At 45.6% G+C, this 12,155-nt stretch overlaps 1 protein-coding gene across 7 annotated transcripts in view; it reads left to right on the top strand.

Moving 5' to 3' along the window:
• The window catches only part of ITSN2 (intersectin 2), a 68,750-nt gene continuing 61,081 nt past the window's right edge, over positions 4,487-12,155 (top strand). For 4 of the 7 annotated variants that reach the window (XR_002436764.1, XM_021391348.1, XM_021391351.1 and 1 more), the window contains exon 1: positions 4,487-4,610. The gene's annotated coding sequence lies outside the window, so the exon portion shown is untranslated. Of the gene's footprint in view, positions 4,611-4,693; positions 4,936-12,155 lie in introns of those variants that run through there. The other 3 variants (XM_021391350.1, XM_021391347.1, XM_021391346.1) reach the window with 3 other exon arrangements.

Below are 12,155 nucleotides of genomic sequence, written 5' to 3'. Positions count from 1 at the left end.
TTACACTGTTTTGTCTTTCTTTGCCACAGTATTTTATTTACTCTTAGCGTGCCTGCGTCTTTACAGGTCTCCCTGAATCTGGCAAACTTTCCTTTTCACAGCAACTCACAAAACACTGTAAAAGATCGGAGAAGATTTATTTCAAAAGATGATTCTTAGATTGTTCATCCTTGAAAAACAACTTAGAATTCTACAGCATGTCACAAAATTCTGGTAAGAGACACCTCGTGACTTCTTAAGAGTAATCTGCTGCCTGGATTCCAGTCTCGCTCATTGCAGTACCCGAACACTGGAGCTCATGAAACTACTGTCCCCTGCCAGTTGCTGGTACAGACCACAGGAGTTTGTGGTTTAGGTTCTCCACTGCCTTTGTGCCCCTGTGCACCTCTGGGCTTCCAGAGATGGGCCTTGGATGGGCTGCAGCTCCTGCGAGGGGCCTGGGAGCAGCTGGACGGTGTGTTAATTAGACAGCCCCTGCACCCTCACACCGTTGTCTCTCTTTTATCTTAACAATACAAACCTAATGATATCTTTCTAGCACCTAAAACTGAAGGCTTTGGGGAAAAAAAAAAAATCAATTAACGCCGAACATAACTAAGGATGGCAACCTGCTGGGATTAGACTGGCTTCTTGGCTCACTGTAAGACATATGAGAGTAGAGAAACAAAGGCACTTGAAAAGAACTTGCAACTCTGGCTTCCGAAGTATTATTTACTAATTAGAGATCAAGGATTACAGATTGCACGAAATAACCTTGCTTAATGCTATTAATTAGCTATTGCCAGCACTCGAAAGCTGGAATTTATATGTACTTGTATGTTTCACAATGCCTGTGCTGTAGGTAGGTTTTGCAAGTTAAATTCTCTGTCTGCTCAGCTGTTGGTAAAACTTTACTTGCCAAAATTCAGTCTGCATGAGTCAGTGCTGCCTTCGCAACGCATTCTGGCCTGCCTGGAAATCTACTTTCTCTATGGTTGCATTGCTTTTTCTATAAATCTCAAAATAATTTCAGTGCGATTGGCCAAAGGAGCCTTTCCTGCTCTAAACAAATACAGACCAGCTCTCCACCCCTACAAAATAATATTTGTGCTCAACAGGAAACAAAGTTGAGCCATTATTATTTTTTTTTTAAATACAATTAGTAACTAGCAGAAAGTCCTGCAAATGAACACAGCAGGTTGTAAGATTTGTTGTTTTAAGTACTGTGCGGCCTTCTGGTTCAGAGTTCAAAACAGCATCTCGTAGAAGCATTATTTTTGATGCAGCGTGTGTTTTTGAGAAAGAGCTTTTTGATAAATTATTACTCAGAATCAATATCCAAAACGCACTGCCCCTGTAGTTTGGGTGTGGAAAGTAAACGCTAACTTCTCCTTTTGTTTATCCCCTTGTGTTATGTGCCTGCAGGTTTAAAGAAAGACCCAGGCTAAAGACAGTATCCAGCATTTGCTCAAAAGGAAGAAAACAGTTGAATACCAATGGAGGCAGTGGGGATGGAACACCTCCCCTGTGAGTACAGACTGAGAGCTGGGGCTGTGCACCCTGGAAAAGAGAAGGCTGTGGGGAGCCATGAGAGTGGCCTGTCAGTACCTGAAGGGGCTGTAAGAGGGAAGGGGACAGACTCTTCAGCAGGGTCTGTTGTGATGGGACAAGGGGAAATGGTTTCAAACAAAAACAGGGAGATTTAGGTTGGATATAAGGAAAAAGCTTTTATGATAAGGGTAGTGAAGCTCTGACATGTGTTGCTCAGAGAGGTGGTGGATGCCCTGTCCCTGGCAACACTCAAGGTCAGGCTGGATGGGGCTCTGGGCAATCTGGTTATTGCTGGGAGTTGGATTAGATGGCCTTTGAAGGCCCTTTCCAACTCAAATGATTCTACATTCCCTTATTACTCTAAAGACAGCAAAAATTCCTTGTTACTTTAAATACAAGAGTACAAATAATGATTAAAAATAAAACCCTAATGTGAAAATTTAGTTGCTTTTAATATTTTTAATTTATCCGTCTTCATAAAATCTTGATAGCTTTTGCTTCTTTAAGTTGTTTTTGGCTCAGATATGACAAGGGCTTACAGGATAGTAAATGCTACCAGTAATATTACTACTGCTTGTAGTATATCCTGCTTCTTTTCTGCTTCTCACAGACATTTTGTCTTAATTGGTCTCTTTTGGGTAGCTATTACACTGAAACTCTGCCCCAATGTCTGAACAGGTTTCTATGCTATCATACGATTGGTTTCTTCTCCTTTCAGCTGACTTTCCTTATTACTCATCAGTAATTTTCTTCACCTTAATGGCTCTCTAGGACAAACAACTTATTCCTGCAGCTTTAAGTTACTTTTCCACTGCCTACTCCTTGCCCAAAGAGTACAAACTACCACAAGAAAGATCTTCTTTTTCACCTAATACTTGATGTCACCTCCCAAAACCACAATGAAGCTTGCAAGAAGTACGTTATTCCCCAACCCCTGAGATGCATCTCTAAGAGTCTTCTCAAGCTGGGTAAGAGTCAGTTCATTTCAAGGATGCAGTTTTTCCAGTTCACCCTAAACTTTGCTCCAATTACAAGGAAAAATGATCAGACGGCTGCTGCGTATTCACAGCAGCCTGTGAGTTCTGCTCCTCTTCCTGCTGGCTAATTAATCTTACAGATATGTATTGTTCTAATAGCTCTGATTAGCTTGTGATAATGAAGATGAGACAGCATTCAACTTGTCTATAATAATACATAAAGCTTTGATATGCTAATTCCATGCCCAAGGTTTTCCTCTCGAGGGAGTCAGCTGGATTTTGCCTTCTCTCTGGTTCCATCCCAGGCAACAAAAGCTCATATTATTGCAGTTTTCTTCTGGCTTAAATTCTGTGTCATAGCAGGCAACGCCTGTAGTTATCTGGGTGAGTTACATTGCTGCTTTCTCTTGGGGGGTACTGAAGAAGGTATGTCCCCTGTGTTTCTGCTTAGCGTGTCTATAGGCGTTTCTGCAGAACTGTATATAAAATTTAAACCAACAAATATACATCAACACTCGCCCCCTGCGTGACTCACCCTCCTTTTATCACGTGCCCCAGCAGCGTGCCCTACCTCGTACCAAGCACGGGCTCTCCCCAGCTCTCCTCCTCTGGCTTTGGTGCCCGACCTTTTGTGCAGTGGAACAAGTGTCACGCGGGACGTGACCCCACGCCTTTCACTTGGCGAGCCCAGGCACCGACGTTAATTATAGAAGAAAAGACATGTAAGGTTCCTTGAGAAGTCATCCAAGGGAGGATCGACGATCCTTCCGTAACTGCTCTCAGACCTTCATCTAACTTCTTCTTACAGACTTTTGCTGATAGGTTTTCCACTGCCTCCCCCACCCAGTGCTTTACTACTATAATCACCAGCCTGATCTTTTTCTTACTGCGAGAAGAAATATGTTTATCTGGTTATTGTTATTTTAAACTTCTCTACAAGAGAGAATCTGAATGCTGTTATGCCCAATATAAACATTTATCTTAAATACAAAGAAGGCTGCAAGTGTCGCCTGTGCAGCAAAGTCACATTGAGAACCAGGCAATATCACTGTAATACGTCCTGAAGGGATTAAAGGCTGCTTTATAAGGGATATTAGAAATTAATTTAAATGAGAAATTACCATCAGAAAGGCTCCAGAGGAATCTGTGCCTGACCCAGTGCTGTTCTCTTACCTCAGCCAATCCCTTGGAATTAAATGAAGTATTGCTCACAAAATTTGCTCAGCTGAAGGCAGAGATAATGGTATGACCACAGCAATTTAAGCCACAAAGTGAGCAAGTGCTGCTTGAGCACGTGTTTTCATCCACCTCCACGGCAAATGTCTATGCATCCAAATACATCGTGTACTTTGGGGCTGGGAGTAAGGAAGGGAAATACTGTCTCTTTGAGAGCATTAAATCAGAAGAGGGCTGAGGAGATCGGGAGGGTAAATATGTTAATGCAGGCTGGCAATGCCACGTGGCAGCTGTAACAGCAATTGCAAACATCTGAGCTAAAACACCGAAGAAATACAGAATACAGGAGAATGTCCTGGTGTGTGACTGTGACCAAGATGTGTCACAGTAACGTGACTGTGCGGGATCACAGTAAATTGCACAAGGTGTAACAAAGTGGACAGGCCCACTGAGAACCTGAAAGGATGAGTCACTGCAAAAATCTGTACTCAGAGACGATATGTAATTATCTACACAGCAAAAACGCAGCAGGAAGACACTAATCTTTGCTATGTAGCAAGGTCCACCTGCTAGGAAGCTGTAGAATGAATGCTACAACTACACACAGTTCCTAAAGGCTTGTTATTATCCACAGAGAAGCAGTGGTGCCCTATCCAAGGCCGGCTGGGGGTTAGGGGGCTGCAACTGGCGCGGCTTTCGGCTCCCTTCCGAGCTCCGCCGTTCCGCGGTCAGCTGCACAGGGCGTGGCTACGGCACCCGCGGCTGCCCTGTGGGGAACTACTCCAACCCGAGCACCCGGCGGCGCCCTCAGCCCGCGCCCGCCACCTCCCCTCACAGCGGGCGGCCCCCGCCCCCGCCGCCATGTTGTGGGGCGGCAGAGGAGGAGGCGGCGCGGCGCAGAGCGGGCGCTCCCGGGCGGCGCAACAGGTACCGGCGGCGGCTGCGGGGAGCGGGGGGACAGGGGGGTGAGCGGCGGCGCTGTCAGCACGGCGGGGCCGGGAGCGGCGCTGCGGTAGCGTGGGGCGGGCGGCTGCTGAGCGGGACGGGGCGCTGCGCTGCGTCGCTGCCGTGAGAAGCCGGAGCTCAGGGGGCTGGAGTTGGTGGCAGAAGCGCGCTCTTCGTCAAACGCGTCGTCTCGACGGAAAAAAAACGAAGTTTGCTTGGAAACGCGAAGGCTTCACCCGTGTCAAACACCTGAATCCACCGATGCGACAGCGATGGCTGGAAATAATGAGCTGTAGGAGCTAATTGGGTAAATTGGGTGCTAGCCGGGCTTCATTCCTGTACTGAGCTTCATTTCTGTGCTTGCACTTTGCTTCCCCGTTGGGTTTGTCCATTGTATTTCGGTTTTGTTTTTTTTTTTTTCCTTTTTTTCACCCTTGACTAAATTATGGTGTTTTGCACCGCTCTGGATCCTTGGAGAAATAATTGGTCAGACTCCAGGCCCCGTGTGATGCCCAGAGAATGAAGAGCATCCCCACTGACATGGATTCGGGCTGCTCTGCGCTCTCTGTTACACAGAAATTTTGGTCGGTCTCCTAAATCAGGTGCCTAAATTAGATCAAGCGAGTACAATTTTCCTTTTAATTACTGCCCTGGGGGAGTTGCATTTTTTCCCTCTCTGTCTGTACAGGATCAAGGATATGAGATATGTCCCAGACTGAGTTTTTAGTTGTTACTCTGATGTAATGTTCCCACTGCATTATAGTTGATGGGGTTGTCCATTGCAGATGTTTCATGCTGCCAGTGCTTTATGGGCTGCTTGCTTTCTCACCATTCTGGTTGTGGGCAGAGAGAGATTAAATTCAAGGCAGAAGTGAGTTGCTAATGACTTTGAACTGTGTTGTTGAGAAAAAGCTGTATTCAGTTTCAGATATTACAGCGAAGGGGACCGTAGCGAGTCTTACAGTAGGTTTATTTAGAAATAATTCTGTCTGTGGTCTTTAATAGAAAAAAGCAAATTGATTTTGTTCCGGCGCAAAGTAGCAGCCTTCAAAAATGAAGTTAAACCGCGTCGGTGATAGCAGTTCTTCATTCATCTGGAGCTGGTAGGGGAAAAGGGACGGGATTTATAAAGTGAAAGGTGATTTGTGTGCTTGACTTGAAGGGTTGTCAAAAAGCTTCGCACCTCCCGACCGCAGGTATCTGTCGGGAGAAGACCTCGTGGTTAGGGCCTGCCGAGCAGCACGCTCAGCTCGCTGGTTCCTGTTGCAACCTGGGACAGGTGCCTCTGACCTGTTAATTAGCAGTTTGCCAGTCTCTGCTCTTGCCACAAAAGATGCCGCTCGGTCAGTACGTAAAATTGAGGAAGGCGGCGTTTCATGAGATTCCTTTGGAAGCCCTGAGTTGTTCTCATTTTTGAAACTGGCTCAGAAGTTGGACATCCTCATTTTTCATGTTTGTTTCTGGCCTATTTTCACTTGAAAGGAAATACCTCAAATATCTCTGTGGTATGGTTTTTTTTTTTTTTTTTAATACCTTTTAACTGCTTCCATTTGCTTCTGTTTACCTAAAACGCAGTCGCAGAATAACTTAGTTTGGAACAGACTTCTGGAGGTGGGACGGCCCAACCTTGGCTTAAAGCGGGGCCAACTCAGATCAGCGCCCAGAGCCACGTCCAGCCGTGTCGGAAATGCCTCCGGGGTGGAGATCCTCAGCCTCTCTGGGCAGCCTGCTGCAGCTTGGCATCCCCTACCCTTGCTGGGAGGTTATACATTCCATTGCCCAGCTCATCAGCGAAGACATCAGATAGTATTGGCCCACTGCTCTGTTTCACCAGTTTGGCTGCCACTGTTTAGAATGCTCTGGGAGACCTCATATGAAAGCTGTTGGAAGGTCAGAATAAGCAGCACCTGCTGCTCTCTCCCCTCATCCACAGAGCAGTCAGCTCAGAACAGAAAACTGTCAGGTGGACCAGGCATGGCTTGTCCTGAATAAATGCTGGCTGTCTCCAGTCACCTTCTTGTTCTTTGAGCATCTGTACATGGCTACAACAGGACATCCTCCTTAATCTGTAGAAGACTTGCAGTGACCTCAGCCGGTGTTCTCGGCAGCGCCGGTCCCGGCTCTGTTCCATGTATAGCATTTACTCTCATTGATTGTTTTCAAGTCATTTTGACTTCTGAAATCCACTCTTAGTTCTGTGTAATGACGCATCTCTAGATAAAGGGATTAAATGGTGGATCCTGCCGTGTGTTCTGGGGAAAGCTTGACATAAACACGGCCCTTCTGTGGGAGCTGGGAGAGCAGTAGGTCGTCAGGTTTGTGAATTTGTGCTGTTGCCGTTAGATTGGAGCACTCATTTTATGTGGCTGAGTGGTGTGTGAAAGTCAGTGACCTTTCTTTACCTTCTTCCTTGTCTTAGGTGGCCACTGGTGGTTATAAAGATAACAAAGAAAGCGTGGAGCTAATTCGGGAACGATCTTTTTTATGACTTGGACTTATTTCAAGCGCTGTCACTTGTCAGTAAAGCACTCACAAAGTGCTTCGAGGTTCAGATGTTGATTTTAGGTATGGCATAAAATGATACCTGCTGCATTCTTTTAGCTTTAAAGGCAGTTTACCATTTTCTACCTTTTGAAATTGCATTTTCCTTCTGAACCCTGCTTGCGGATAGGTGGTGCAAAGGAATGTTTTGGAGGGCAAGCACTCCTGTTACAGCACCTACTCAGACTTCCAGCGCTAAGGCAACTATTTGAAGTGACCCTCACGTTTTCAAATGCTCATTTGCAGATGTTGCAGGTGCCAGAATACCTCTGGAATTCTGTTTCTGGGTCTTTGTAGAGCTGTGAGGCTTGTAAGCTCAGTTTCCTCTGAATGATGGACCGATGCATGCTGTAATTGTAAAGCCAGGCTACAAACGTAAGCTCGCTGGTCACTGGCACGTTGTGCTTTCGTTTATTGACGAACCCATCTATCAGCATTTTTAAGTTCTCTATGCCTTTCTCTAGAAAACGAGGGAGCTGATTTTATTTCATAAGGCATTTTCGATTCCTCATACAGTCCTGAGCACTTTGCTGTACTGCGTATTGCAACATGATCCGGGGACTGCAGTGACTTGTTTTTCCGGTGCTGTTGTGCCTGTAGCACCGAGTGTTCAAAAGACACGTAAAATTGAAGTCGTGAAAGAAACGTGAAGCTGATGCAGCTTCATTTTTACTGCACGTCAGCACGTTTAAGGCTTTTCTTTGGTCGGTGGGGGGATGCAGCCTGGCAGAGCTGGCTGCCTGTGTCCCAGAGCTCAAGGGATGGGTTGAGCTGGTAGTGTGCAGCGAGCACTGCGTTGTGTAACTCTTGTTCTCAGAATGCTACGTGAAATTCAGATGACGTAATGTGATGATGGAGTAGTTCACTGGAATTGCTTAATAGGGAACAATTATCTGAGAGCTGTTTTTAATTTTTTTTTTTTTGTTTGCAGTTACAGGTTGTAGAAAAAACGTTGTTGGTCCAGTGCTGCTTTGGGACTGCAGTACCAAGGGCAGCAAATGGGATTGGAAGCGTGTTGAGGTTGGGTGTTGTTGCTTCAGCTTTAGAAGGAGGAGGCAGAAAGTTGGACTTGACTCCTCTAGTGGAAAGTTTCGGTGCTGGTGGAAGTGGAGCTTCTGAAATGCTGCGGCATCAGTCCTGAGTGCTATCTGTAGTTAGTGATTCAACAGTACGTGAAGTAATGCTTGGGAAGAACAGGAAATAGGAGTTACTCCTCTTTGTTTCTAAAAATATGACAGTTGCAATGCAAAAGAATTACCTATTATGGCTGTGCTATGGCCTGTCAAAAATCAGAGCTGATTTCCAGTGATGTGACTCTACCTCAGTTTTCAGAGGTCAAAAATTTTAATACTGAATATTTCTAAGTCTCCTTTTTTTCTTTTCCACCGCACTGTTAATGTGTTGATATTACTAAGAACTTAGTGGGATTGAACTTGACTGAGCTGTGGTTTAGCTCCCTGGGACTCCACCCAACATTGAGGTGGACGTCTGACTCCAACAGCAATTGATTCCCCGAGTTCATGAGACTTGGTTGTAATGTCAGAATGCTACTTGTGTGCTGGTACAGCTCAGTACTGAAGGTTATAAGACCAAATGCCAACTGAACATCTCTCTCATTTGTTTTCTGTTACGACCTAGAAGAGTTCTTGTTTAGCTAGCAAAGCCAGCCTTCCTCTAAAGAGCAGTGGAGACTTAGTTTGTCATGTAGGTATCGTGCCCTTCCCAGTGTTCCAGTTGCATTGTTTTAAGGCACCCCGGTGTCTTTCTGCTTTTGCCTGTATCTCGGTGTCTCTTTGTTGTACGCATGCTCGGAGGGGCAGTTGCTGGTGCAGGAACATCAACCCCATACCTTTTTCCCAAGTAACTTTTCATTGATGCATTTAAGATCCCAGATCATTCACCTAGTTTTCAGAGGTAATGGTATTCCATTACCTAATGTGGTGGTATCACCCAATATGCTGGTGGGTCAGGCTGACTGTGGCTTTCTCCTCCCATGGGGCTCCCCTGCCTGTTGTTTCATCAAGGATAAACAGTGTTTCTTCAACTTACAGCTTTCTTTTGGCTTATCCCTCTGTCATCTCTTTTGGTTTTGAGAAGTTAAGCCTGTGATGGCTTTGTGCACCTGTTCAGCTTGACAGCAGATGCTGAAAATGCAAATCTAGGTCTCGCTGAGTATTTTGCCTTCATCATTTTTACAAATAGCAGCAGATTACTCTCTGGCGAGTGTAGGAGATTGCCCCCTTATTCTGTATTATTTATTTTATGCTTAGCTGTAGCAGCCCATTAGATACTTTGTATATTTTAAACTGTTACCTGACTGTGAAAGCCAAGCAAAAGTTTAAGTAGCACCTGTTGTATCTGAAGTGGAATATAGGAAAAGTCCTTGTGTTACTTCTGCCTTGTTGGGAAGCAGGCTTCATTTGTGCTTCTGTTGAATGGATGGAGGAGACTCACAATTCAAGAAAGAATGTATGACGAGATGTCAAATGAATGGGCTCATCAGTAACCTGCCCTGAATGCTGCTCATCGTGGTTGGAAGGAGAAGTAACAGTAAAGAGAGAACTCATCAAACATGGGTGCTTTCCCACGTCTACCCCGACGCAAATGGAGGGTTGGACGAGGTGATCTCGGAGGTCCCTTCCAACCTTGGTGATTCTGTGATCCTATGAAATTAGGGGTCACAGTGTGGGAGTTTTCTCAGGGTGCGTGGACCTCACTGGGTGGCGTCTTAGGGCTCTTGTGCGGTGCCGGCAGAGAATTAGAGCTGAAAACTGCGCGTCTCAAAAGGGGATCTGCACAGAGCAGCATGCTGAGAGCCGTCATGCAAATGAGGAAGTAGGAAGCAAGAGAGAGGAGTGTATTTTAAGTTACCACCCATTCAGGAGCAACTGTATCACTTTCAGTTCTCCCAGAAGGCTTCAACCTACAGCCTGGAGTTTCTTCTCAAAGGTAGAAACGGGAAGCTTTTTTGTTTGTTTCTAAGATGGACTTTGTTTCAATCTGTCCTCTGCTTTTTTTTTCCCCTTCTTTTAAGCAAAGCAAGTGGAGGTGGTGATGTGTCTCCTTGTCTGGAATCAGGCTAGTGAACATATTCTTTCCGTGTGGCAGAGCTGGGTTGAATTCCCATCTTTCCTTGTTGAACTTCACATACACATCACCTATGGGAAGACCGTAGGGCTTCAGTAGTGAGTTTCCCAAAGTGGGACTCCTGTTCCCTCCTTCAAAACGTCTTCTTTGCAAAGAAGAATCAAAGCTGGGACAGCATGAACAGGCAGAGATCTGTGTTTTCTTAGCTTAGCGAAGCAGATTTTCACATACCAGGGTGAACTCCTGAGCTTACGTTACTACACCAGACGTTGTGCATGGGCTCCCTTCAGTGACTGTGCAACAAAATGTGGGGGTATCTGAGAGAAAGGATAGATGGGCGTACATCTCCCCAGACAGAGTGGAGCTGGATCTCGATATTTGGGATGGTTTCTGTTGCACTGAGCAGCTGTGTGTAAAAATACGTAAGAATAATTGAAAAGAAAATAGTGAACCCATTGCAATTATGTTTCACAATCACAATGGAAACAGCAGTTCTTTTATTTTGCATGGCATCCATTTTGCACGGTCAGTATGTTCACAAAACCCATGAGTCAGGCAAGCTGGGCAGAAGGATGTTCTGTGAATTCCAATGCCATTTAGCCCTTTTTCAAGCTATCAAGTAACCCAAGGGTCAGGAGGCTGTTAAAGTTGGAAATGAAATTGGGTGGGAGATTTTCTAGACGTGTAGGTTGACGTACACCAGCCAAATGCAGAACAAGTCCTCCAAAAGGAGCAGTCAAATGAATTGCTGCTGTTGTACGTGCTGTTCTTTGACTGGAAGAGTTCTGCAACTTCATTTGTGTTTTGGTCAACCGTTGAGCCTGGATGACCTGGGTAGAATAGAAACTAAAATCTGAATCATGTTTCGTCTTCAATTACAAAGTCGCGATTCCGTCAAGCCGGGATGCCCAAACCCTGTGTGCTTCTGAAGGTGTTCCTGGAGTGGTTCTGGGTTACCCCAGTTGCAATTCTAAACTGAATTATGGGATAGAGTCCTGAAAAGGACCAGTGATGGGGTATGTTGGCTTGTTGACTTGAAATGGGCTGCGTGCAGGTGATTGCTGCTTGGAAGAAAGCTCACCCGCAGGAGACTGACACTGATGGGGGTTCTAAAAGCTTCCTTTTCAAGTGCCTTAGGTTTTTAAAACAGGAGTAATTCACACAATGTCTCGCCTAAATAACACGTGTGCTATACTGAGATCCTGCTTCTGCAGGGAGGGTGTAAACCAGAAAGTACAAAACAGTAGGAATGGAAAATGATATGTAATTAGCTCGGTAGCAAATAGCTGTAATTATGCTTTTTACAGAAAATATTCATCAGACGCAATATTTCCTAATTGATCTGACAGCAGAAATCTGCAGCGCAGCTTCTTGCTGTCCTTGAGAAGGGCGAAAAAGTAGTAGAGGTGTGGAGATGTGTTGCTTCTGCCGTGTTTGCTTTCTTCCAGGAACGCCTGGGGTGACCAAACCAGGTGCTCCAGACCCTGCATTCCAACTGAACCTGGGCGCCTGTGCTTTCTGTGAGGAAATATTTTGGGAAAAGAAATGATTTGGGTATATGTACTAACAAAGGTTGTGGTAAGGCTGTTCTTTGTAAAATGGCAAACAAGAAATAGACTCATAATGAATCATAGAATTGTAGAATATCCCAAGTTGAAAGAGACCCAGCAAGGACCATTGAAAGGACCCAACAACTGGCTCCATGCAGTACCACTCAAACCCAAACCCTAGGGCTGAGAGCACTGTCCCAGTGCTCCCTGAGCTCCAGCAGCTCGGGGCTGTGCCCACTGCCCTGGGGAGCTGTGCCATGCCCACAACCCTCTGTGGCAGAGCCTTTCCCTTACATCCAAAGAAGCTTTTTTCCCCTTCCCCTTCCCCTTCCCCTTCCCCTTCCCCTTC

The sequence above is a fragment of the Numida meleagris genome, chromosome 3 (assembly GCF_002078875.1).
Source record: "Numida meleagris isolate 19003 breed g44 Domestic line chromosome 3, NumMel1.0, whole genome shotgun sequence".
NCBI classification, from domain to species: Eukaryota; Metazoa; Chordata; class Aves; order Galliformes; family Numididae; genus Numida; species Numida meleagris.
Note: the sequence above shows the minus strand (reverse complement) of the source record. Positions and strands in the feature narration are given on the sequence as shown.